Source organism: Tursiops truncatus, chromosome 10 (assembly GCF_011762595.2).
Source record: "Tursiops truncatus isolate mTurTru1 chromosome 10, mTurTru1.mat.Y, whole genome shotgun sequence".
In the NCBI taxonomy this organism is placed as follows: Eukaryota; Metazoa; Chordata; class Mammalia; order Artiodactyla; family Delphinidae; genus Tursiops; species Tursiops truncatus.
The window spans coordinates 74247852-74274545 of NC_047043.1; the positions used below are offsets into that span (position 1 = coordinate 74247852).

At 37.9% G+C, this 26694-nt stretch overlaps 1 protein-coding gene across 19 annotated transcripts in view; it reads right to left on the reverse strand.

Annotated features, from left to right (window-relative positions):
• The window catches only part of FHIT (fragile histidine triad diadenosine triphosphatase), a 1451419-nt gene that overhangs the window by 1095008 nt on the left and 329717 nt on the right, over nt 1-26694 (reverse strand). For 3 of the 19 annotated variants that reach the window (XM_073811314.1, XM_073811306.1, XM_073811303.1), the window contains one exon: nt 24744-24873. The exons of the other annotated variants lie outside the window; for them this stretch is intronic. The gene's annotated coding sequence lies outside the window, so the exon portion shown is untranslated. The remainder of the gene's footprint in view (nt 1-24743; nt 24874-26694) is intronic. 19 annotated transcript variants of the gene reach the window in all.

Below are 26694 nucleotides of genomic sequence, written 5' to 3' on the forward strand. Positions count from 1 at the left end.
TCTCTTTCCTCACCTCAGTCGTTCCCCTCCCCCACAGCCCTTGTTCTCTCTGCTCTACCTGTGTTGGGAGTCCCCAGGGCCACCCTTGGTTGTGATGATTTGCTAGAGGGACTCACAGAAAAGCTGGTATCCTCTCCATTATGGTGGTTTAATGCAGTGTAAGGATACAAATTACAGTCAGCAAAGGAGAAAGGCACATGGGGCAGAAACCAGGAGAAACCAGGTGGGAGCTTCCAGTTACGCTCTCTGAGTGGAGTTGCATGGACAGTGCTTACTTCTCCCAGCATCTGCTTTTCTTCTTATTGTCCTGTGAATGACACTCCTGTCCTTGGAAGCCCCAGGCCCCTATTCCATTCCTTAGCTCAGGACAGCGTATTTACCTCATTTTACCTTTCTGCTTTTGAACCTCTCATGTATATGGGATATCTGACCCTTACTTGTATGTGGGACTCCCATACGTAAGCAATTAAATTTGATTTCCTCCAGTTAATTTGCTTCATGTCAATTTAATCCTTAGATCAGCCAGAAGAACCTAGAAGAATAAAGTTTTCTACATCCACAACAATACTTACAAATAAATGCTTGTTAGTCTCAAACAAGCAAATTTATAAATATTAATACCAATATTACCTAAAGCAACAAAGCATCAAAAAGTTGAAACCAAGCAAGACCCTGTGGGACCCTTCCAGGTACCAAAGCCTTTCCGTGTCCCTGTTTCTCATTTGTAAGGAAAAGACTTCAGCCTCCTAGACCTTCCCTGAGTTCCAAAGGGCAGATTCAAACAGTTACTAATTAAGGAAGGGAGGGAATGCCGAAATAAAGGAGGAGCCGTCAAGAAACAATAGTGCAGAGATAAAGCAGGGTCCTGGTTCCTTCTCAAGGGATATACATAACAATATATCTTTGAGTTCTTCTGCAGGAACCAAGGCCCCCATCCACTTGGAGGATGGTAACTTCAGGCTGAGCACAAGATTCCTGGAGCACCACACTGTTACCACACCACCAGCCAATCAGAAGAAAGTCACACACCCTGCAGCCCTCACCACAAATTTTACCTTTAAAAATTCTTCCCCAAAAACCATAGGGGAGTTCAGTGGTTTTGTTTTGTTTTGTTTTGTTTTTTTGAGCACAAGCTAGCTGTTCTCCTTGCTTGGCCCTGCAATAAACCTTTCTCTGCTTCAAACTCTGACTTTTTGGTTTGTTTGGCCACACTTATGCAGGGCACAAGAAATTGCAGACAGCAACTTAAGTGCCCCCATGATAAAGGAATGACTGAAGAAATTCTCCTATGTGGGAGGATAACATAGTCATTAAAATTATGGTTATGAAGACTTCGTAATAATATGGGGAAATGCTTATAATTAGATATAATAAAAAGATATGTAATTATGAAAATACAATTGTGTTAAAATATCCAGGCATAGATAAACTATAACACTGTCCACAAAGATTTAATTGCACAGTGGGTTATGGGTAATATCTATTTTTGTTTTTAAAGAAGTCTCTGTCATCCAGATTTTCCACAATGGGAACATATTATTTTTAAATGTAGAAGAAATACATTCATTAAATTTAGCTCCATTTATGTATACAGCCAGTATTTACTGAGTACTCATTATGTGGAGGCCAAAGGTCTTCCTTTGCAAGACAAGATTTGTCAGAGATTTAGGTAATACTGGCATTATTTTTTTCTTGCCAGCAAGAATAACTTGTACTAAGCCAAGCAGCCACCTCTCTCAAAGCCATCCTTAATGTCTGATGGCCACCACTGCACCTGAATAGCTCCAGGGCTGACTCTCCCCTGCTTGGCCCAAGGGCATGTCCATCTAAGGAGCCATACTGGGCAGGTACCTTCCAACCAAAGTGAGGTCAAGGATCCCATCCACAATCACTAGACTAGCACAAACCAAGAAAGAGAAATCAAGGAGCTTCATAGGAGTTAGCACAAGAAATCAAATTCAGGTAGAAATCCCAGAAGGGTAGTATACAATTTATATTTCCCTAGCAAGGTCCATTCTAGAATAACGGAAAAGCTTCACCGTTTTCAGAATGTCAAAATCGAATTCTCCTGAATGCTGGGCTGCCCTGAAATCAACACTTAGGTTCTGACTACTTCCCAATTCATCCTCAACAACCGCATCAAACCTCCAGTATGCTTTTTTGGAAGTTGACTTTTGTTTGATTTGATTTATCTGGCATCTGAAACTCAAGATGACAAAGGATGAAATCTCTTCTTAACCTGTGTGTAATTAACCGCATCAAAGAAGGCTACAGTTAGATACAATGAAACATTAATATACATTAGCTCCAAATGGTTATATTTCAGATAGATATTATCAGGCGCTGTCTCCCCTGTGCCAAAACTGCACACACTGCTTATTTCAGCGGAGACCCCATCCTTTCCAAAGCAAAGGTACTCAATGCTGCCTCAGGGACACAATTGTGCTATCTACAGAAGGGAAGGAGCATATAAATTCTGTCACTTGTTGACCAACAGGACCCAATTTCACAAGAATGGGTAAAATAATTTTGTTAGTCAAGAGATGATGTGGGATGCACAAATACCTCTGAGTGCCATTTGGGTGGGAGAGTTAAAGTGAATGTAATGAGCACTTTCTGAGGTAACTTGAATTGGGGATGAAATGCATTCACTGCATCTGGAAAGTTAGGATCCCTAATAACACAAAGCTCTGTGGCCTGGCAGAAATTTCAAAGACTAAAGGCTTTTGGGCTTTTAGTATTTTTTTTAACTTTTTATTTTGAAAAAAAAATTCAAAACTATAGAAAACTTGTAATAATCATACCATGAACTTCCATATACCATTCACTAGATTCATCAATTGCTACGATTTTGCAATATTTATTTTATCTCTTCCTCCCTATATACTATACTCCCTCTCCCTCAAATGAAAAGGGGAAGAAAAAAAAAAAAGATTTTTCCTAAACCATTTGAGTATAAGTGCTGGACGGACACCAGAATATGGTCCTAGAATACCACTCCAAAATAGTATATTCAACACCCACTTTGACAGAAGGATTATTTTGAGCTGAAGGCAATTGAGAACATCCAGACTCTTTACATCCTTCTGTCCAAAAATTTATAAAGAAAATTTCCATTTGTAAAGATGTCTTCCTACTAGGAAGAGAACAACTCTTGGAGACAACTTTATCACCGGGAGAGACTCTTATGGGCATAACAAGATAACTTTCATTTACCATACATTTCCTTCCCCATTTTACCATAACCTGCCCCCATTCCCTTCCCCAGAAGTCCCAAACCCCATTTTTCTTTGTTTAGACTAGAATGATATATAAGCCTCAATCATCTGGCCACCTCCTGGAGCCACATTTTTTCTTTGTGAACTCCAGTGCCACTGCATGCATAGGTAAGGGAGAAAAGTTTGCCACCTCAAAATATGCCTCTTTGGCACAAGGATTATTTTAACCTGCTTATCTTTAAGAAATAGCAGACACAGGAGAAGCTCTGAAAACCAAGCAGGAGTTACTGTAAGAAATATTTACATGTTATACAAGGGAAATCTCTATTTGTAAAGTGTCTCCCTTGCTATACCAGGACAATTCTTATCAACGGAGAGGGCAATGACTTAAATTTGCTTAACATCCTTACCCTTGTTTACGTACTTTTCCTGGTAACCTTCCATAACTGACTCTCCCCACCCTCAATATCCTCTTTGTCTTCAGCGGAAGATGGTATTTAGGGTGGGCTTCCACCATTTTGGTTTGTTACTCAGTTCTCCCGACTCTCTCCCATGTATACGTTATTAAATTTTTGTTTTATTTTCTCCAGTTAATATGCCTCAGGTCTACTTAATTCTTAGACCACTCAGAAGAACTAAGAAGGGAAGAGGACAACTTCTTCCTCTCTGACACATACATAAGTAATTAAAACTGTTTTTCCTTTTGTTAATCTGACTTTTGTCAGTTTGACTTGTGGGCCCCAGCCACTGAACCTAGAAGGGTAGAGGGAAATAAGCTTTTCGTCTCCTGCAGTGAGATTTCAAAATCTTTTAAGAATTAGGATAGTCACATAACCACAGTACAATGATCAAATTCAGGGAACACTGATAAAATACTATCTTACATATAGTCCACATTTACATTTCTCAATCCCAAGAATATCCTGTATGGCCATTTTTCCCCAAGCCAGGGTCACAATGCTTTTAGTTGCAATGTCCCTTTAGTCTTCTTGAATCTAGAGTAGTTCCTCAGTCTTTCTTTGCCTATAATGTCATTAACATTTTTGAAGAGGACAGATCCGTGGCTAAGATATTTATGCTAGTCTGACTGTGTCCTCAGGGTTAGATTCACATTACACATTTTAAAAGGCATACTACTTAAGTGATTTTATGTCTTTCTTATTGCATTATATCAGGAGGCACCTGATGGAAGTTGTTCCCATTGTTGGTGATGTTAACTTTGATCCTTTGCATAAGATGATATCTTGATTACTCCTTGCATGGGGGTGTGTGTGTGTGTGTGTGTGTCTTTGTCTTTGTGTCTGTGCCTGTTGTGTGTATTGATGGGATTTAGTTCATGCTAACCCAAAATATGGCACCGTGGTATACTGCATATTTTAAAGTGAAGGAGTTTGAGAAAATGGCAGTAGGAAAGTCTCAAAGCTGCCCCTGGCATTCTCCCCTGAAACAGAGCATAAAACCCTCATGTGAGAGGTGTCCTCCTTCTGGAGGAAAGGATCATTCCTATATCTGAAGACAAAGGGACACTGAGAAGAATCCTTACAAACAGGCCTTGCTAAGTTGCTCCCAGTTAACTGCACTTACCTCATATTCTCTGACCTATCATACTTCTACATGACTGCCCACTTGTCATCAAAGCTAGAATAAAAATACGCAGGTCTGTTTCTCTGGGTCTTCATTTCCTTATGAAGGCTCCCACATCATGTAAAACTTACATTAAATAAATTTGTATGCTTTTCTCCTGTTAACCTGTCTTTATCATTTTAATTTTCAGACCCAGCCAGGGACTCCAAGAGGGTCGAGGAAAACTTTTTCTTCCCCTACAGTATAAACGCATAAAATAAATAATGTGTGGCGAGATTTTTTGAAACTATGCAAATATCCTGTTCCCAAAAAAGCTTCTGCTCGATGATTTTAGCATTTACTGATAATTCTAGTCTGAATTAATTATTACTAGAGAAGTTGTAAAATAGTGATTTTCTAATTCCATCATTTCTTCCACATTTATTAGTTGGTATTCTATATAAGAAGAGCTTGGCTTCCTCCCTTCTTTCTTTATTTGTGGCTTAAGTATACCTTATTAGCTTGACCTTTAAGTATCCTGTTTGAAGCTGGCTTCTGTGTCATTCAGACATGTCCTCATCCGTTTTTTCTCTAGCAGTTTCTTATTTGCTGGCACAACAAAATGTTCCAGGTTTTCCTGTACTTTCCCGCTTGGGACCTGGAATGAGAATTTCTCCAAGTTCCTTTTCATGGGAAATGGTATTTAGAAACAAAGAACCAGGAACTAGGTGTGCTCATTGGTGCTGGGCTTGTCACTGCTTGGAGACCTTTTCATAAGACAGAACTATGAATTATAAATATATATTTATATCTATATGTATGTTTAATCATACATATATGTATGTTTAATCTATATGTGTGTTTAATCTATATGTATGTTTAATCATGTGTTCATATTGACACTTCTAATCTCAATCCAATAGTACACTGTTCTACCTTCCCTTCCCTCACTCCATATTTATTTGTATTACTATTGTATTACTATTCTTCCACAGTGATATACAGGCTACCCCCCCCCCAATATATATATACTCAGTTGTACAGTCCTACAACACATAAAAATAATTTCAGAATGTTCCATCACTACCACTATCAACAGCAATTGTAAATGTAGAAAGTTCAAGATTTCTTTCTAGTTATCTTTAAACTGAGCCAAAAGTACAGTCAAGATACTGTGTTCAAAATAACTTGAATTATTATTTCTTTCCCTTATGTGTGATCATATCATTCACTTGATATATAGCTAGATTCATTTACCTCTGTTTTTATTCCATTTTTACTCCCAGTCTTGTAGTTTAATTTTATCTTTTGGGTATACAAAACATTAACATGGTTTCAAAGTCAAAACTATAAAGAAAGGTATCTTCAGGCTGGTAACACTCCCTTCCCTAACTCTTCTAATCCCATTCCCACACTACAGATTACCAATTTCATTTTTTCCACTTTATCCTTTCTTTGTTTCCTTTTGCAAAAATAATCAGATAGATAGATAGACAGACAGACATTCTTATTTCTCCTTCTTTCATACATAAAATGTAGCATGCTATCTATATCCTTCCATACTTTGCTTTTTGCATTAACAACGTCTCTGAGAAGCGCTCCATGTTAATTCATAAGGATCCTTCTGATTCTATTTTACAAGCACACCACTGTGTGAGTTATGCCATGACTCATTCAAATAATCTCCTATACACAGGCATTTAGGATGTTTTCAATATTTCATAAGTACAGATGATACTGCATAGCTCTTCTTATGAGTGAGGTTAAACATAACTTTCATATGCTGAAAGACCATTTTTATATCAATTTTTGTGTACTGTCTAGGTCTTTTGCCATTTTTCTACTGGTTTTATGGGTTTTTTTCTCCTCAATTTGTACTTTGTAATAACTCCTCAAATCACATATGAAGAATGTTAACTCTTTATCATAACATATCTTGCAAATGTTTTCCCTCAGCTTATCACTTGTGGTTTGACTTTATGCTTTTTGCCATGCAAAAGGATTTTTTTTTAAATTTTTAATTACACAGAGTCAAGTTTAATGGTATCTGAATTCTGAATTACAGAAAGGCTCTCCTTGCGCTCGCTATATAAAGGAATTCCCTTTATTGAATACATTTAAGTGTCCCTCAGTATGGTATAAAAGGGTGAAACTGAGCAGGGCCTTGTGGGGGCACCTGGGCATGGAAGCCTTTCAGTCCGTTTCTTGACTCCAGCTTCCATGACCTTCCCTGAGTTCCAAAGGGCAGATCTGAACAGTTGCTAACCTGGGAAGGGAAGGGATACAAAGACTGGGAAGGGAGGGGCAGCCAGGAAACAATAGTGCAGCCTTGGGGCAGGGTCCTGGTTCCACCTCAAGGGATACACATAACAATGTCTTTAAGCTCTTTAAGATGTCAGCATTCTTCATACCATAGAAAGACCACCTGAGGCTACATTAAAGGAACCAGAGAAGTTTATCAAGAAGATTAGCTGAGACCAGATTAGAGGAGTGAAGGCCTTGCACACACCCTAATCTCATCAGCAACCCCACCCTTGAACCATTGCTATAAAACTCCTCATCAAATCCTCCCTGGTTGGGACACAAAGTTTTTCGGGGCAGGAGCCCAGTGTGTCCCCCTTTACCTGGCAAAGCAATAAAACTATTCTTTTCTACTTCACCCAAAACTCTGTCTCCGAGACTTGATTCCGCACCGATGCACAGAGGCTGAGATTTTGGCATCAAGGGCCTGCTATAGGAATAAAATACTATTTGCCTATTGACCTCAGGGAAAATTCAAAGATGCATAAACTTTGTTTCTGCAGGCCTTTCATCTCCTAACGCCGTAGCTTTCATTTTCCCTAACCCCAGGTTTCCTCAGCAGGCTAGCTTCACTAGAGAGCTGTGAACTAAACGTGAATTACTAAAGAAGATACTAACTCATCATAACCACAGGAATCTTTCTCTAGAGCAAATAATAATTTGTAGTGCAAATCTGTTTTATAATCACCTACTTTTATAAAGCAAGGATCACCTGTGTTATATTTTATTATCTCGCATTGATGGTGCATTTTCTCTTATTTTTATCATCAAGTAATCCATGTTTATTATAGAAAAAAACTACAGTTAAATTCAAAGAAAAATTTTGGAACAGTTAACATTTTAGGACATATTACTGTATCAATATATACCTATTTAAAAACTCTATTCAATAAGACTATATTTACTATACTTCCTATTTTGTAGTTTATTTTTATTTTCACTTCATATAAAAATCTTTCCATGTTATTGAGTCATCAACAATAGCATTTTTCGGGACTTCCCTGGTGGTCCAGTGGTTAAGAATAGCCTTCCAGTGCAGGGGACATGGTTTCACTTCCTGGTCAGGGAACTAACATCCCACATGCCACAGGGCAACTAAGCCCGCACACTGCAACAAAGAGCCTGTGCTGCAACGAAAGAGCCAGCGTGCTGCAACTAAGACCCAATGAAGCCAAAAATAAATAAATTTTCAAAAATAAAAATTAAATTAAAATTTTTTAAATAGCATTTTTAAAGTCTACATGGTATTCCACTGTATAAAGTGTAGGGGAGAGAAGGGAAGCAAAATTCACCACCCCAAAATGTTTCTCTGGCATGAGGATTATTTCAAGCTGAAAACAATCAAGGCCCAAAAGATTTAGGAAGAAACTACGACCTTCCCCCTAACTGCTAAAAGAATGTAGATAGAGGACCTATTCCCAGAATAGAGCTATCTCCAGAGATATCCGCAAAGAACGTAGGCTAGGTATGGTGGGGGTAGGGTCTAGAGATCAGTCCACTCTGTGTCCCACTGTCACTGCCTGGCCCAGCAAACATTTACTTACCAACCTTTTGCTTTTCCAAATCCATGTCAATGGCCTTCCTTCCCTTTGAAGTCCCAAACCACTACCCTCAACATCCTCTTTTGTCTTCAGCTGAAGATGCTGCTTAAGGTGAGGGTTTCAGTCATCCTAATGGATTACTCAATTTTCCTGGGTCTCTCCCATGTAAACATGTTATTAAACTTTTCTTTGACTTTCTCCTCTTAATCTTTCACACTTCGATTTAATTCTTAGAACAGCTGGAAGGACCTAGAAGGGTAGAGGAAAATTTCTTCCTCCCCAACAAAAGACAGAAAATATTTAACCATGTATTTTGCACTTAGGATGTTTGGTTTTTCTTCTTAATATCATGAACAGCTCTACAACAAAATTACTTAAAGACACATGCCTTTGTGAATTTGTCAAGATATTTCTTTAAGATAAATATATAGACACAGAATTGTTGGATCAAACAGTATACAAGATTTTTTTATATACACAGCTGACTTGCCACCAGCAGTATTTGAAAATAACTGTTTCCTTCACTCACACCTCACCCACTTAGTGTAAGCATTCTCCCTAATGCTCTTTTATCTCAATTTCTTAACACAAGACTGAACAGCAATGAAAAGCTCCACGAAAGTACAAGACGAGCAAATTCAGAACAAAATATTACTGATGCGTGTCTAAAACATTGTAAAACTCCTCCGAGTCTCTGAACAATCTATTGATCTCTGAACAATCTATTGAAACATCTGAGAAACCACTTCATTCAAAGATGAAGATTTTTTTTTTTCCTCTGCCTATACAGCTTGGTCTTTAAGACTTTAAAATCCGGTGCAACTTCCTAACAGCCCTTTCCATTTAGTAGGAGCTCAAGCTTGGTTCTGATTATAAATAAATAGGAAGGTTTCTAGCCAAGAAGCATAGACCCAAGGAAGTTGTGAGAAGAAACTTACATGAAAGCTTCTCCCATTAGACCTGAACTAATTAAAACTCCATGATAATTCTCCCTCATCAGTTACTGGCTAAACACATTTGCCTTAGAAATTTTTACTTCAGGTTCTAGTCTAATGGCCCACACTTCCAAATTACACTTTTAATTAAAAAGCAACAACATGGAATTTTTCTTTTCACAACCATCTGTGCTTTCCCAAGAACATGTGACTGCTACTGATAAATCTACTACTTTGCACACCCCAATCTTTATGTTTAGGGTTCGAAAAACTTAGGAAAATAACACTGTTCCATAAAAACAGTATGTGATCAGAAACACCTGCTTTAAAATTCAATGTTTGGTATGTGATGCTTCTTAACAAGTGTTTATTAAACTGCATAATTTCAAAGCCTGAAGTGGTATACTGCAATGTTTTCCTGGGAGTTGATCACATTTACATATCCTTTTACACTTCCTGTGAAATTAATATTGCCTTTTGTATCTTGAACTTAGCTAATATAACTTGCCATTTCTATTTTTCATTGCTATGAGTAATATAGAGTGGACCCCCAAAGGGACCCCTGCAATGCCTACATAAGCTTTATTCCCTCGCTGTTACATTTCTTCATATGAATACATTAAATCAAGATTAATAAACCTTTGCAGAATTCACTGGTCTTGCAAAAAGGCAAGATTCATAATGGTAAAGGCTGCCCAGTGAATAAAGGAAAACTTAAAACTGGAGCCAAAGGCCAGGGTTCACAGAGCCCTTGTCACATCCAACAGCTTGCCAGAGATCCTTCAAAAGAAGGGAACATTTCCACAACTGCTCAACGTCTAAGCAAGAGTGGCTTCATCACCAAGAACCAAAACCCAGCTGGTAATAACTAGACCTCTTTCTCTCAAGGATACATCTCTGTCAAACATTAAAACCTGACCATAATTTCAGGATTCTTAAAATTCCACCTGAGGCACATGGGGGTGGAAATGGGATGATAATCAAAGAAAGTGGATGGTAGAGGCTGAGAAAAGAGGAACATCAGGAGTAGCTAAGAAGCTCCACAAAGCAAATCAAAGGCAGAAAATGGAAATCTTTGGAAATACCACATACCACACTAGACAAAGGTCACTGGAGGCCTCAAAGGATCATCCCCCACTCATCTGCCCTGTAGTGGAGGAAAAATAATTTTCTCTCTACCTTTCTGAGTTCTTGGCTGAGACCCCTATAAAATGAGATTTAAAGGAGAAAAACATATTTAATTACATACATAGGTACAGGAGTCCACAAAGATGAGACTCAAAAGGCAGCCAGAGGATTGAAGCCAATGCACCATCCTGAGCTAAGAAAAGGGATAGGGGTCTGATGCTTCAAAAACAGGAAGGCAATTCACAGGAAGGTGAGAGGAGGAGATGTTTTGAAAACAAAGGTCATCTTGCCAGGCAGGTAAGTCTCTCTGGTGAAAAAGTTCTCTGGCAATAGGTATCTTCCATTCTAATGTAAATTTCCTTTAAAAAGGTAGATTTCCCTTATAAAATGTAGATTTCCCTTACAATGTAGTTTTTCCCTACAAAAATGTAGATCTACAAATGATAGAATTCCCTAACTTCTACTGTTTTCAGAGCTTCTCCTGTGTTGCAGTTTCTTAAATATAATCAGCTTAAAATAATCCTTATGTCAAAGAGGCATATTTTGGGGTTACCCATTCTGCTCCCCTTTACCACCCCCCCCCCCCCCCCCACACACAGCAGCTGCTTTGTCTAGTTGACAATTTAGTCAAGGCCAGGAAACCTAAATGGCCATCTGAAGGAAAAGTTGGGGGCAACTTCAAGATACCTGACCTGGGATAAATACCCCATACCCTGTCAGAAAGCACTTTCTACCATGCCTCGTACAGCTCTCATTTATTCTTCTACTTGAAGTTCATCTCCAATTTGGTCAAGAAGCAGAGTAATGGGATTCAGGGCCAGGATTAGAGTGAGGCAAGTGAGACAATCACCTCAAGTACAAAACTTAAGGAGCGCTAAAAAAACAAAAAAACAAAACAAAACCCAAAACCCCTCAGTAATCAAGATTATACTTCAGATGAGATTGGGCACATTCAGGGTGGCATGGCCATAGACCAAGATGAAACTTCAATGAAATATTTTTAAAAATCAAAATTGATGTGAAAAAATTAATGGTGATCAAAATATCAAAATTTTAAATAAAGATTAATGCCATGCTGAATCACATTTAAGCCTGCATATGCACTCCTATTTATAGGTTTTCATGTATTTTGTTAATTTTTTTGGAGGACACTGAAGCCAGAATTTATTACAATGTCAATTTTGTAGCTTTAATGGGTACAAAGTATATAACATTTTCAACATTTATTTCTTTATCTTGTTTTCAATGGGGAGAATTGTCATCTTTGACATTTTCTCATTAGTAGTAATGATCTTAAATGATTTTAAATTAATTTACTTAGTTTCATTCATTTAATTAACTTCATTTTTCTTTTGCCTCGGGCTCCAATATGGCTCAGCACAGCACTGGTCTTTATTTAAAATTTTTATATTTTGTTCATCATAGATTTTTTTGGCATTTATTTGATTTTGAAAATAATATTGACCTAAAATATCTTTTTTCTTGATCACTGAGTATTTTGACACTCTTAAATTGTGCAATGGTTGTTCCATCCAAGTCAAAGTTATAGCTATAGCCATTTCAGATATGCAACATAAATAAAAAAATGACTCTAAATGTGGACAGGAGCACAAGACATGTTAAGTGAGAGAAGCATCCTGCAGAATAATATGTAACTATGGGCTCATTTGTGCTTAATTTTTTTTTAAATAACTCTAAGTCATAATATATCAAATATACATGGATGGTAATGTTACACAGCTCAGGGTCGGCTGCTCGCAGCTTGAAAGCCAATACTCGAGAGACAAATGTTGATTGGAAAAGAAAGATTGCTATATTCAGGAGGCCAGCAAGCTGGAGAGAAGGTGGGCTCATGTCTCAAAACCAACTCCAAAGATTCTGCTCAACCGTTAAAGTTTTTAAAGGGAGAAAGGGGAAGTTAATCACAGTTAATCATTTGAGGAGGTGGTCAGAGTCTTCATTATTTTTCACTGTGTGCAGACTTTCTTCTGATTGGTTGGTGGTGAGGTAACAGTGTGGTGCTCCAGGAATCTTGTGATCAGCCTGAAGTTACCACCTTCCACCTGGGCAGTGGCCTTAGTTCCAAGAGAAGAACTCAAAGATATATTGTTATGGTTCCTTGAGGAGGAACCAGGACCCTGCCCCATGGCTGCACTATAGTTTCTTGACTGCTCCTCCTTTGTTTCTGTGTTCTGCCTTTTCTGATTAGCAACTGTCTGAATCTGCCCTTTGGAACTCAGGGAGGGTCAAGGAGGCTAAATGAAGACTATTTCCTATAAACAAGAAAGAGGGGACACGGAAAAGATTTGTACCTCAGAGGGCCCCACAGGGTCCTGCTCCATTTCAGTAAAGGGTAAAGAATTTAGTCATTGAGGCAAGAGGTTCTCAATCATGTTACTGCAAAATAATACATTAGGTGCTCAAGTAACATGTTACTATCAATAATAACAGCTAAAGCATTATTCTTTGCTAATCTTGATATCTTTGAAATATCCCTACAACAATGTGATTCCCACTCACTTGTAGCTAGGTACATTTTTTTAATTTCAGAGAAAATGTACTGGGAATTATAAGCAACCACTGTAGATTCAAGGGAGTTCATGGGCATCTCAACAATATGTGTCACTGAGCACCATTTTGCTTTGTTTTGTTTTGTTTTGAGGTTTTTTCAGTACGTGGTCAGTATTCCCTCTTTTCAATAATAGCAAACATCGTTTTGTTTGCTTTTTTAACCAGGCGTATGCAGGTATAATTTAAAAATAGTAAAATTTTCCCCTTTTAGTGTACATTTCTATGAATTTCGATGAACACATACAGTCATATAACTGTCAGCTATAAATTGGCACTTGCCATCCACCTCTACAAGGATTAAATCATATGCTGCTGCAGCTGCTGACTTTCAACACCCTCTGAAAGGAGTTCAGGGTGGACAGCAGAAATGAGGCATTCTGTGCTCTGGGAAAAACTGGCAGAACAGGTCTTCAGATAGTTAGATATTTTATGGGCCGATTTTATGAGTCCAATTCTTGTCTCTCCTCATATCTAGAAAAGCACTAAATTGCTTCATGGTGACGTCTGCTCGTGACTAGCAGTAACCTTCATGAGACTAGCAGAAACCTTCTGCAAAAAACATGTGCTTGATTGCATGTACTCCCCTTTCACCAAAATCACATATATTCTGACCTTCCCCCCTACCTCTTTGGAGCAGTTTCTCAGAGCTATCTGAAATGCTGTCTCCCAGGCTATAGTCCTCACTTTGCCCCAGATAAAACTTAACTCACGACTCTCACGTTGTGCATTTCTTTTTTAAGTCAGCATAACCAACATTAAAATGAAGATATAGAACAAATTTTAAAAGCCTATTTTTAGATGAGACTTAGAGAACAAAAACCACTTTTTAAGTTAAAAAAGTAATTGGGAGAAGCAAAATAAAAACCCAGATTTGGGCCACCAAAGCCATTGAACACATCTAAGTGAGATAAAAGGCATGAAGCAAACACTCTGTAGAGCACAATTCAGTTATAAAAAAAAAACATCATATAATTAATTTAGCAATTCTATTGCTTTACACATAAGTGTGCATAATGTATCTAACTCATTAAGACACAAAGTCTAGTCATATAATATTATCACAAGGTAACAAAGTTGCACTATTTTCTAGACATCTGGATTACTAAACCAATTTTACACATTTAATTCAACTATTTGGTGTCATAAACACATAGCAAAAATTCACAGGGAAAAAAATGATTGTACATCTGGCACGAAGATGGCTCCAAGAATTCGACTTACGATGAGTAAATCACGTTTGTCTATCCTACTTCCTCCAGAGTATAAACACTCCAAATATAACTGTTTCCAAAGTAACCACGATCAAGAAAGGAGATTGCACAAAGGAGACAAGAATGAATAAGTTATATCCAGCCCTCTTTAAAGGCTGAGACTTCCCCTCAGGATAAGGAACCTGTAGTTTCTTATCCTTGGCAAGTTGGCCTATAAACCAAAATTGAGTGTCTCTTGTTTGCTCTTCCATCGCTAGTTTTGTAGCTTTGGTGCGCATCAGATTCTCCAGAGAGAGAGCCTAATTTTTAAGCCACGCATCATTCCTGTCTAGAACTTCTTTTACTCATTCATTCGTTTAGTTACTCTATGACGACTTCTATTTGCTGAGCCCTGGACTACGGATCCAAAATCCCAAACACCCCTGCCTAGGAGACTAGGAAAGATAAGGAGTCTGGAGTCTCCATTGTCCCCTTTTCCTCCCCAGCCATCAGCTTGTGTTAGCATTAATCCTGTGAGTTGTGGCAGCCCTTGAGATTCAACATGATTAGTCTTAAAATCAAGGGCAACTACTAACATCAATAATAAAACAAGTATTAGAAGAAAACATTAATTTCTTTACAACTTCGATGTGGGGAAAGCCTTTCTAACTATGATTCAAATCCAAATGTTAAAAAAAAATTAGGAAAAGATTGAAAATTTTGACTATATGAAAATTTTAAAACTCTTTTGCACAGGAAAAAAAAACCCATAAGCAAAGTCAAAAAATAAATGCATGCTAGAAAAAAGCATATACAATATATATAATAGATTAAGCACCAATCACTTGTTAAAAGTTAAAGGAAAAAAGGTATTCAAAACCCCAGTTCTTTGTATGAGCAAAATAAAGGAACAAGAAGGTCACAGAAAAGGATATAGAAATGGCCTTTAAACACATGAAAATATGCTTACCTTTACTTATAATAAGAGAAAAGCAAATTAAAGCTACAGTTAGAATTACAACAATTGTACTACACTGATATAAGAGGTTAACAATAGGAAACACTGGGTGTGGAGTACATGAGAACTCATACAATTTGTATTATCTTTACAACTTTTCTATAAATATAAACCTATTCTAAAATAAGGCATTTATTTAAAAACAACTGCACCAGGATACTGTTTCTCACTTACCAGATTAGCAAAAGTTCAAAAGCTTGACAATATACTCTGTTGTCAAGGGTGTGGAGAAACAGTCCCTCTTTTGCATTGCTAGTGAGAACGCAAAAGGGTATAACCTGTATGAAGGGATATGTGGTATTGGCTAATAAAACTATGTATCTGTTTACTCATATATCCATCTACCTATTTATCTGTATGTTTACTTAACAGCAATGTCAGTTACAGCAATTCGCTCTAAACATATACCTTCAACGATAAAGGAGAAACAACAGACACAAAGTTATTCACTGTGGTCTTATTTCTAATGACAAAATACTTAACAATCTAAGCCATCCACAGGAACCACCCCGGTATATCACAAGAAGGAATACTAGTCAGCTGTAATAAAGAATAAGGAGGATTTTTATAAAATGATATGGAAAATTTGCCAGGTTAAAAAAAAGCAAAGTGAAAAAGAATATGTATAGTCACTACCTTCTGCATAAGAAAGGACAGAAAGTAAGCATTTGTATATATGTATGTATTTGCTAGTTTTGTAATAAACACCTGAAGGATAAACTGGAAACTAATGAAAACATTTACTATGGAGGGTAGGTAAGACCTGGGTTGAAAGGGTAGGCATGAAATAGGACTTCCTTGGACAACTTTTTATCTAAGTTTGGCTTTTGAACCATGTAAAGTTTTACATATTCAAATAGAAAAAGATGGAAAAAATAAAACCTAAACTTGCATGCAAACAGGAAAAGAAGTAGAAGGTATGCTATATTGATAAAAATAAACACAGAAGACAAAAAATGAATTCCAATAAGTTTTGAGTCTGGTACTCTGAATGTATATTCACAGTGGAGCATTAGTACAAAAAGAAGTACAAATTAATCTTGAACTTTACTTAGTAGATTGGTTGTTGGAAGTAGTATTGATGTAGTATTTCTGACACTATTTTCTGAATGTTATAGGACAGAGCAAATGAATCAATACATTGAACTCTCACAGTGGAATAAAGGAGATACGAATAAGGAATGAGGGTAGCTGAAGAAGAATTTTGTGATGTTGGATTTGAAATGTAGGTTATTACATATATAGTATATACATGTATATACACATAAATACATACATATATCTTAGAAGTAATGACACCAAAGTATCAATGATCCCACCTAGTAGCCAAATCTTTGTTCCTAAATTCCATTCCCCACTAAAGGGAGGCAGTACTCTTTGAAGAAATGACTTATTCTTGATCAGGACTAGGGAAAATACAATGTAAGCTTAAAAGATCTTATTTTCTTCAAGGGCATACTCAAAACTGACAGAGACATGTCAAAAGGACACAGGAACTAGATTAGAGGGGATCCTACTGGCTAACCTGGGGACAATCTGAGCATCACTAAAGAATAAGGATCTGTTTATATAGTTATATTTAATTTGTGGAACTTCCTTGAGCTATACACATATGATTTGTGCATCTTCTGTAAGCTGACTTTACTTAATACAAAGTTTGAAATAAAAATCTGTGATAAAAGCAGCAAAGAAAACACATATTTTATTTTAGCTGAAAGAAGTACCATACTGTATGAGTAAATTGTTCCAGCTAGGATGATAATAATCCAATCCTACTACGGGTATGGGGAGGAGGAGCTCTTTTGTTACCAAAGCATATCAGCTAATAAATATATAAGGCTAATACAATTAGAAGAACACCAACAGGCAAGATTCATCCATGAATAATAAAACCAATGGATGAAAAGTTCTTGGGAAACAGAATATTCACCCACTCTCAAAATATCACCTCACAGATTACTTACTAATTACAAAGCAAAAAACAAATCTCAATAAAACACATACCTTCCAAAATTTGAGGTATTTGGAGAATATCACCTTAATCAAGTGATCATATGGCATCACCAAGAATGATACAAAAAATTAGGTGCCTCTGATATGATGCAATGTGAAGTATACAATATCACCTAGGTAGTATTTTAGCCAAAAATGTTTAAACTAAATCTAATTATGAGGAAACAACTGGACAAATCCACATTGCGTGGCATTCCAAGACACTGGCTTGGAAACTTCAAAAATATTAACTCACGAAAGATAAATAAAAGCAGGAGACTATTCTAGATTAAAGAGTCCAAAGCAGTGCAACAACTAAAGAAATGTGTAATCTGAGTGGATTTATAGAAAAGAAAATAGAAATAAGGAAAAAGGGACACTACAAGGTACAAGGGACATTAATGGGGACATTTGACTATATTTGATAACATAGTGTTTAAATTTCTTGGGTGTGATAATAGTATTATGGTTACACATTGATCTTAGGAGACACAAGGTTAAATGTCAGGTGGAAATACAATGTCTACAGCTGAATTGCAATTAGTTTTCAAAAGTATATAAATGAGAAAAAGAAAGCAAATGAACAACAGTGTCAAAATATTAATGAATAACTAAATTCCTGTGAAAGGTATTTGGGTATCTGTTGTTCTCTCAATTTTTCTTAAGTTTTAATATTTTCAAAGTAAAAAATTGGGAGGAAAATAATTGGGATAGACTGTAAAAAAAAAAAATCAAGGACAATTAGCATTTTCTAAATGCTTGCTATGTGTCAGGCCCTATTCATAAGGGGATTTCAATAATAACTCTTTTAATCCTCATAATTCTATATGATTGATAGTAATACTTCTACAGATGAGGAAATTGAATACTATAGAGAGAAAATAACTTGCCCAAGCTAGTAATCAGAGTAGTTAGGATTTGAACCTAAGAAATTTAGATTCAGAGTTCATTATCATAGACACAATATTTTTCTGCCCTTCAAATAAATAATAAATCAGATTATTGAAACATACTTATTGTATAATATGAAATAATATGATTAATAGAACAAATATATTAATCACATCAGCCTAATGATTATACCTATCTGATATTTCCTACATGCCCAACACAGAATTCTGGAGGGTTCAATTGGTTCTGATTAGTTCTCTTTCCTATGCTGGAAAATAAGACCAGCAATAACTGGAGGCCAACGAACATCCTGGGGTGGGGTGGCGGGTTGATTTTTATTACCATAGTATCTTCAGTTATGGGTATTATTTTTAAAACAGAGAATATAGAGAAAGTTAAAGAATCAATATTTATAACTAGTAGGTTTAAAAAATCAAAGAAAAAGGAACAAAAGTACAGGTGCTTTGAGGTTTGGATTATGATAAAAATGCCATTATAAAGCAATCCATTTCCCCAGATTGTAGCAGCTAAAGACCCTAACACAGTAAAAATTACATCATTAGTCAGTTAATCAGCTTTCTCTCACAATGACTCAATGGGGTGCCTTCTTTAACTCAATACAGTAACCAGCTCACCAACAGTATCTAAAAAAGAGAAAAGTTACAAGAATAAAAAAATTGACACAAAAAGCTATGGAGAAGAGAGACTGAAACAGACAAAAGCGGTTGCACTATAAAAGAAAGTGAGAAATGGAAAGGGAAATGTCAGGAATCAAAGGTTAAAAGAGAAAAGATCAGGATTAAAAAAAAAAAAGATATTCAAGTCTCTTATAAAAGAAAAGGGACAAGTCGAGAGATAAAAATCATGACCAGAGTTGAAGCCTGAAAACACAAGGCAACAGACAAAAAGAAGTGGTATTAGCAGTGCCATTCACTCACTCATTTACTCATTCATTTAACATCTAGAATATAGAAGGTACTTTGTGGACCTTTGAGAGACACAAAAATGATAAGCAGGGACCCCAGTCCTCAAAGAGCCTAGCTGCTCAAGATATTCTCATTTTTGCATGTTCCTATTTTTTAAATGTGATTTTAATTATTGATGCCATACCTTAGTTAACTGTGGTTGTTAATTTTATATCTCAACTTGATTGGAACACAGGGTGCCCAGATTAAACATTATTTCTAGGTGTGTTTTTGAGGGTGTTTCTAGATAAGAGGGCATCATCCAATCCAGTGAGGGCCTGAATAGAACAAAAAGACAGAGGAAAGGGAAATGTATCCTCTCTGCCTGACTGATTAAGCTGGGACAGTCTTCTGCCATCAACTGTGACTTGCACCATCCGCCTTCTGGTTCTTAAAACTACACCACCAGCATTCCTGGATCTCCAGCTTACAGATGACAGATTGTACAACTTCTCAGCCTCCATAATCATATAAACCAATTCCTATATATAATAAATATATTTATTTATTCCTTTATAAATAAACACACACACACACAGGTAAACAGCTTTTGGCAGGAAAGAGCACTTTGCAGGAGGCCCCTTTTGTCTTGTCACTTTAGCAAAGCTATATTGCAGGGTTCCCCAACCCCATGGGCCGTGGTCCACGGCCTGTTAGGAAGCTGGCCGCACAGCAGGAGGTGAGCAGTGGGCGAGCAAACGAAGCTTCATCTGCCGCTCCCCATTACTGCCTGAACCATTCTACTCCCCCACCCCGGTCTGTGGAAAAACTGTCTTCCACAAAACCAGTCCCTGGTGCCAAAAAGGTTGGGGACCACTGCTATATTGTAACTAACCTTAAGCCAGGCACTATTCATCTCTGGCCCAAGCACACTTTCAAATCTTTTGATCACACAATACCTTGCCTAACCTGTTGGTCCTTTCCTTACATCAAAGAAATAGAAATGAAGAATAAGTAATTAACAGATAACTAAATCTCTTCCCTAGCTTCCCCTTCGGTAATCTTGTGAACAAACTGTGTGAACAAAATAGCATCTAAAGAAAGATCACAAGAAGTCGACAAGCCTGCACGTAGTGGAAAATGGCAATGAGTCTGATCCCCTATCTCAATGATTAACTGAGATTTTTTCTCCTTTTCTCTTTAAAAATGTTCATGGCTGAGCAGAGTCTTCAGAGTTGGTTTTGGGACACAAGTCCACCTTCTCCCCAGATTGCCAGCTTTCTGATTAAAAACAACTTTTTCCATTTCTACCAACACTTGCCTCTTGAGTATTGATTTTCAAGCAGCGAGCAGCTGGACCTGAGTTCGGTAACACACACACACACACACACACACACACACACACACACACACACACATAAATACCTCCTATTGGTTCTGTTTTTCAGAAGAACCTTAATACACTAATATTCTCATACTCAGCACGTACTTCCAAATATTACAGCAGTTACATCATCCATAAAAGAGGGTACTTCTTAATGGCAACTGCTGTACTGAAGGAGTTTATTATGAAAGGAGATGTGTTCACATTTCTGATATACTGATAGTATCATCATTAATTAAAGCAGCATCATAAAGTGGTGCTATGATGTATAGATACTTTCAACTCTGGAAACATATCATCCATTTTCTTTTCATTATCTTATTCCAGAAAGGTGAACATCGGCAAAGGACAAGGAAATCTAAAGGAAGCAGAAAGACAGATAAGGAGTTTAGGAATCAAGTTTTCACTTTCTTTGTAATTTTCCACAGGACTTCTATGAAAAAAAGCAATACTGACCAATGGAGTATTTTTCATATTGTGTCTGAGAACGAATTCTGGGTAAAGGAAGATACAACAAGGGAGAGGCTCTCAACCAGATATCCTTTCCCAGTATCTCACATGCAGAAAACACCTAAGTGAGGTTTACTTGAAAGAAAATCAGAAATTGACCTCCCAGCCTGCCTGTGTATGGTTTCTGCTCTTACTAAGGTCAGCTTAATCCCTGAAGAGAGCTGAAAATTCAAGTTTAAATGGGTGTTTCATACATCCAATTTAGAGGACCCACCTCTACCCCCCAGGTCAACAAAAGAGGGTGAAGAGCATGGAAGTCAACACCCATTATTTAGACTGATCAACATCTGACTCCCTTACAGCACTGCGCCTCCCCAATTCATTGTTTTCTCCTGGGATCTCAACTGAGGTGTCTCATCTCCCTCACCAGAGGTAGGAATGTGACTCAAGCTAACCAATCTGAGTCATCTGGGGGGATTTATATGAATCAGCTGTAAGAGAATGGCTCTTCTGAGAACGTGGGTAGTATTAAAAAAAAAAAGAAGAAGAAAACAGGCCCAGAATGGAGTCACTTGCGCTAAGCCCCATGTCAACAAATCAAGAGTTAATACCTAATCTAATTGTAGTTTCAGCCTCTCCTGGAAGTGTAATCTTAACGACTCAGTCTGAAATTTCCTGGCCAGCACTGGTGAGATAATCCATCTGATGGAACTCTGCCATCCCCCAACAAGGTAACTTTGCCTGAAACAATCCTTTCTTTTATTTATGACTTTCTTATCCCACCTGCTTTCTGCCCTTTCCTTGTCTGAGGCTCTTTGGAGCCCTTTTCTATCTACTAGACGGGATGCTGCCTGATTCATGAATCGCTGAATAAAGCCAATGAGATCTTCAAATTCACTCAGTTGAATTTTGTTTTTTAATAGTAGTTAAATTCACACCACCACAAGGACTTAGACTGAAGGAAAATTAAGAGCATGTAGAGAAGAAATGGGCTATGAGATGGGGAGGAGCAGAGGGAAATTAACCATGAAGCTATTGCAACTTAAGTTTCCAGGTCCTTTTAGAGCAATATGGTCATTTATGATCTTTTTTTTTTTTTTTTTTTTTTGCGGTACGCGGGCCTCTCCCGTTGCGGAGCACAGGCTCCCGACGCGCAGGCCCAGCGGCCATGGCTCACGGGCCCAGCCACTCCGCGGCATGTGGGATCCTCCCAGACCGCGGCACAAACCCATGTCCCCTGCATCGGCAGGTGGACTCGCAACCACCGCGCCACCAGGGAAGCCCCATTTATGATCTTTTAATAAAGAAGCTTCTTCAAACTGTGTAAACTTCAGGCTACACAAAACCTAGATTCACCCCTGGAAGAAACAGTTTTGAATATACAATGAAGCACCTATAGCCATCCATGACAAAAGTCAGGTTCATCCCACTGGAAACTGAAATTATGTGAGCCTAAATTCCCATTTTCATTTCTCTCGGGATATCCTGAATTCAGTTTTACCCACTTACAACTGAAGGGTAGGAGAATATGTCACCCCAAAATATGACTCTTCAGCATAAGGATTATTTTGAGCCAATTATTGTAAGAAACAGCAGACAAAGGAGAAGCTCTGAAAATAGAGTAGAACTTGCCCTTTTGTAAGAGATATTTACATTTATAAAGGAAATCTCCATTAGTAAGTGTCTCCCTCTCTGTACCAAGAAGAGAAGGATGACTAAATCACAAGAGAATCTTTTCAATGGAGAAGGCATTAAATCTACAGAACAAATCTTACCCTGGTTTACCCCGCTTTTCCTAGTAAACTCCATAACTACCTACCCCAACCCTCCTTATCTTTCTTATGTCTTTAGCTGAAGATGGTATTTAAGGTAGTAGATGCACCATCTCAGGGAGTTACTCAGTTTTTCTGGGTATCTCCCATGTATACAGGAAGTATACAGGTTAATAAATTTCTGTTGGTTTTTCTCCTGTTAATCTTTTATTACTGGGAGGTTTGGGGTGGTCTCAGCTAAGAATTCAGAAGGGCAGAGGGGAAATTATTTTTCCTCCTCTACATAACCAAAAGAATTTGGAGAATTTATGAAAACAATAAACTTAACTTCCTCTCAGGAAAATAGTATGAATCAATACTACTTTCAACTTTCAAAATATATATATTATAAGCTATTACTTTGCTTTTGTCCAAATTTCAGAATGTTGCTAACAGAAAGTTCCCACATCAGATTTAAGCAATTTTAATAAAACAAACCATAGGACAACCTTTACAGATTTTTCAAAGATATTTTTCCTTTAATTAATTAGCAATAAATGAAAAAAAGAAAGATTATGCTGACATTACAAAAAGTCTCATTTGATAATAACCTTTTGGGACTTCCCTGGTGGAGCTGTGATTAAGAGTCCTCCTGCCAATGCAGGGGACACGGGTTCATGCCCTGGTCCGGGAAGATCCCACATGCTGCAGAGCTACTAAGCCCGTGCACCACAACTACTGAGCCTGCGCTCTACAGCCCACGCGACACAACTACTGAAGCCCACGCGACACAACTACTGAAGCCCACGCACCTACAGTCCGTGCTCCGCAACAAGAGAAGCCACTGCAATGAGAAGCCCATGCACCTCGACAAAGAGTAGCCCCTGCTCACCTCAACTAGAGAAAGCCCGTGCGCAGCAACGAAGACCCAACACAGCCAAAAATAAATAAATTAGTTAAAATAATGATAATAATAAGTGTAACCTTTTTATGTTGTGTGTTTACCAAATGTATTTTTATTTCTTCATTGCACAGAGTACTTATTTTCTACTGAGCGTTCCATTTAAATTCTCCTCTCTTGGCCAATCCACATGATTGCTAAGGAATCCATTCGTAATACTATATGTGTCAAACCCCTACCAGCAGTGCTTTGTCACCCACAGTCTCCTCGAAACAAATTACATTAGATATCTAAGACTCTTGGAAACCTGCAAGAAAAGCATATTCAGCAATGTTTCACTTAAGCAAGCCTCTGCCTTCTTGGAATTTTTCTTTGAAGAACATAATTTACAAAGTGGTAAAATTTAATGGAGGATATTCCACACTTTTCTGAATAGCAACATGCAAACTAGTAAAGGTCCAGAGAGTTCTTCCACGTAGTTCCAAGGAAATAAAATGTGCTTATTAAATATTTCTCAAAAGGTACTTACAATACTACATTTGTTGGAAAAATTATTTATCTTAAAAGAAACATGAAATATTTCATGTCCAAAAGATCAGGAAATCAATCGAAATGGACCATTTGTCTTGTAAATGATTCATTCAGAATGACAAAGAAAATCACTGTTGTACCAGGAAGTGACCAGCTCATTTTGAAGAAAAGCAGGCAGTCAGAGAAACATGGATTTTGTGATTTTGAAGAAAATCACTGTTACTTCCGAGCAATGATTCAAGTCCCAATCAAGTCCTGTCACCACCCCCGTACATCTTGCCTCTTCACCTAAAGAAGACAATAAAATTTGTACTGACCCCTCCAAAAAGTGTGCAGCCAAATGATCTCACTTCAAAGAACTCTGTATACACACACACACACACACACTCTCTCTCACACACACCCCTCCATCACCACCATCATGTTGCAGAACAGCCACCTCAGCAGTAAAGAGATTTGAGAGTTAAGTAAACCTTCTAGCCAGAGATCCTGGTGTCCTGGTGTCTTCATCTAATCCCAAGTCACTATGGAGTAGGTCCCTGCAGGGCACTGGCTTTGGTGCCACAGAGCACTGCCATTTCCAGCACTGCCAGTTCCTTTAACCTTCAAGAGAGCAGAGAAGAGGCATTCAAACCGACGAGTAAAGAGATGTCCTGGCCGTCTAATTTCAAAGTAGGTCATATCAGAGTCTTTTATGGTTTTTAGAAGTATTTTATGCTACTCTGATGGAAACCTAAAACAGTAGTAGCCTCTGTCTGATAAATGCCATAGAGGGGGAAACAGTAAGTCTAAAGCAAAGGGAGGGGGGTGAAATTATTTTGCTGCAATAGGCAACACAGTGAAAACAAGAGACTACTGAAGTTTAAACAAATCATCTATATTTATTCTGGTAAAGACTTTCCTCATATCAGCACTTTAAATACCACTGTAAAATGCTGACAATAATTATGTGAATGTTGCTACAAAAAATTAAATTTCCCAACTAATGGGTTTCAAAGGTGTTTCCGCTCCTGCCTTACACACATATACACAGACAGACAGACAGACAGACAGACACACACACACACGTGCACATGCGCAAGAACATTTCGGGTATCTCTGTTAGGATTTCCCAAAGTCAACTATACTGTATGGAACGAAAATATCTATACTCCTCCTACTACCACCACTACTACCAAGAAACAAGTCCAAAAAGAAAGAATGTGAGCCATAATACACTAACCTGAGGCCTGTGTTAGGCTTGTAGTTGGAAGCAGTGTGGCAGAGTAGTTATCAACCTGAACTTTGGAGTCACATCATACAGAACTGAATCCTATCTTAGTCACTGGGTGACTAGGGCTAGTAACTAAACCTCCCTGAACCCCAGTTTCCTCATCTGCAAAATGGTGACAGTCATGTATGTTATAGGAATTAAATGATGAAATGTATATAAAGCACTTAGTACAGATTCTGGCTCACAACAAAGCACTTGTGAAGTGTAGAGTAATTGCTGTCATTATTACCATTATCAACAATAGTCACAGAGCATGCTTCTTGGTTAAACAGACACGAAGCTTAGGGGAATAAAGTCACTCTCAGGAAAGTTAGACTTTAAGAAAATAGAACTTGCCTAGTACTTTGGTTAAAATGCACATTTGTCTGACTTTATATTTTTGGCATTGGCATGTCTAATGGGCAGCTGATACAGCCTGTGCAGGATCTGCAATCTCAACAGAAAGGCAAGTATAACCTTCCTGGTTGTAATAAGCAACTTGTTAATCTTTGGATGAATGGACTTCCCTGCTTTGACCTTTTCTACTCAAAATGTGGCCCACAGACCAGAACATCAGCATCACCAGGGAACTTCTTAGAAATGCAGAATCTCAGGCCCCACCCCTAATCTACAGAATCAGAATTTTAACAAGAACCCTAGGTGATTTGTATGCACATTAAAGCTCAAAAAGCACTATTGTAGACCACAAAATTTAATATACAACTTAACCCATTTTGGATGTGTTTCTGTAATCTCTGCTATACAATAAACCACTCCAAAACTAGTGACTTAAAACAATAAGAATAACAACCATTTATTTGTCCTACATCTTCTGTTTGGGCAGCCCTTAGTGGGACAACTCATCTCTCTGCTCCACATAATGTTGACCGGGGCAGTCCAGCTGGGACTGCAAGATCCAGGTTGGCTTCCCTTCCCTCCATGCCCCTCAGCTGATATGACTGGGACAGCTGGGGGATGGCTGGGCCTCTCTCCATATCTTCGTAATCCTCCACGAACTCAATCCCGATGACCTCTCTCTTGCTGCATAACCAGACTTCTTAAAGAGATGGCACAGGGCTCTAAAGAGTGTTTATCTCCAGCCAACCTAAAGTCTAGCTGGACTCAGAACTGACAGTGTTATTTCTGCCATTTTCTATTGGCCAAAAAAAGTC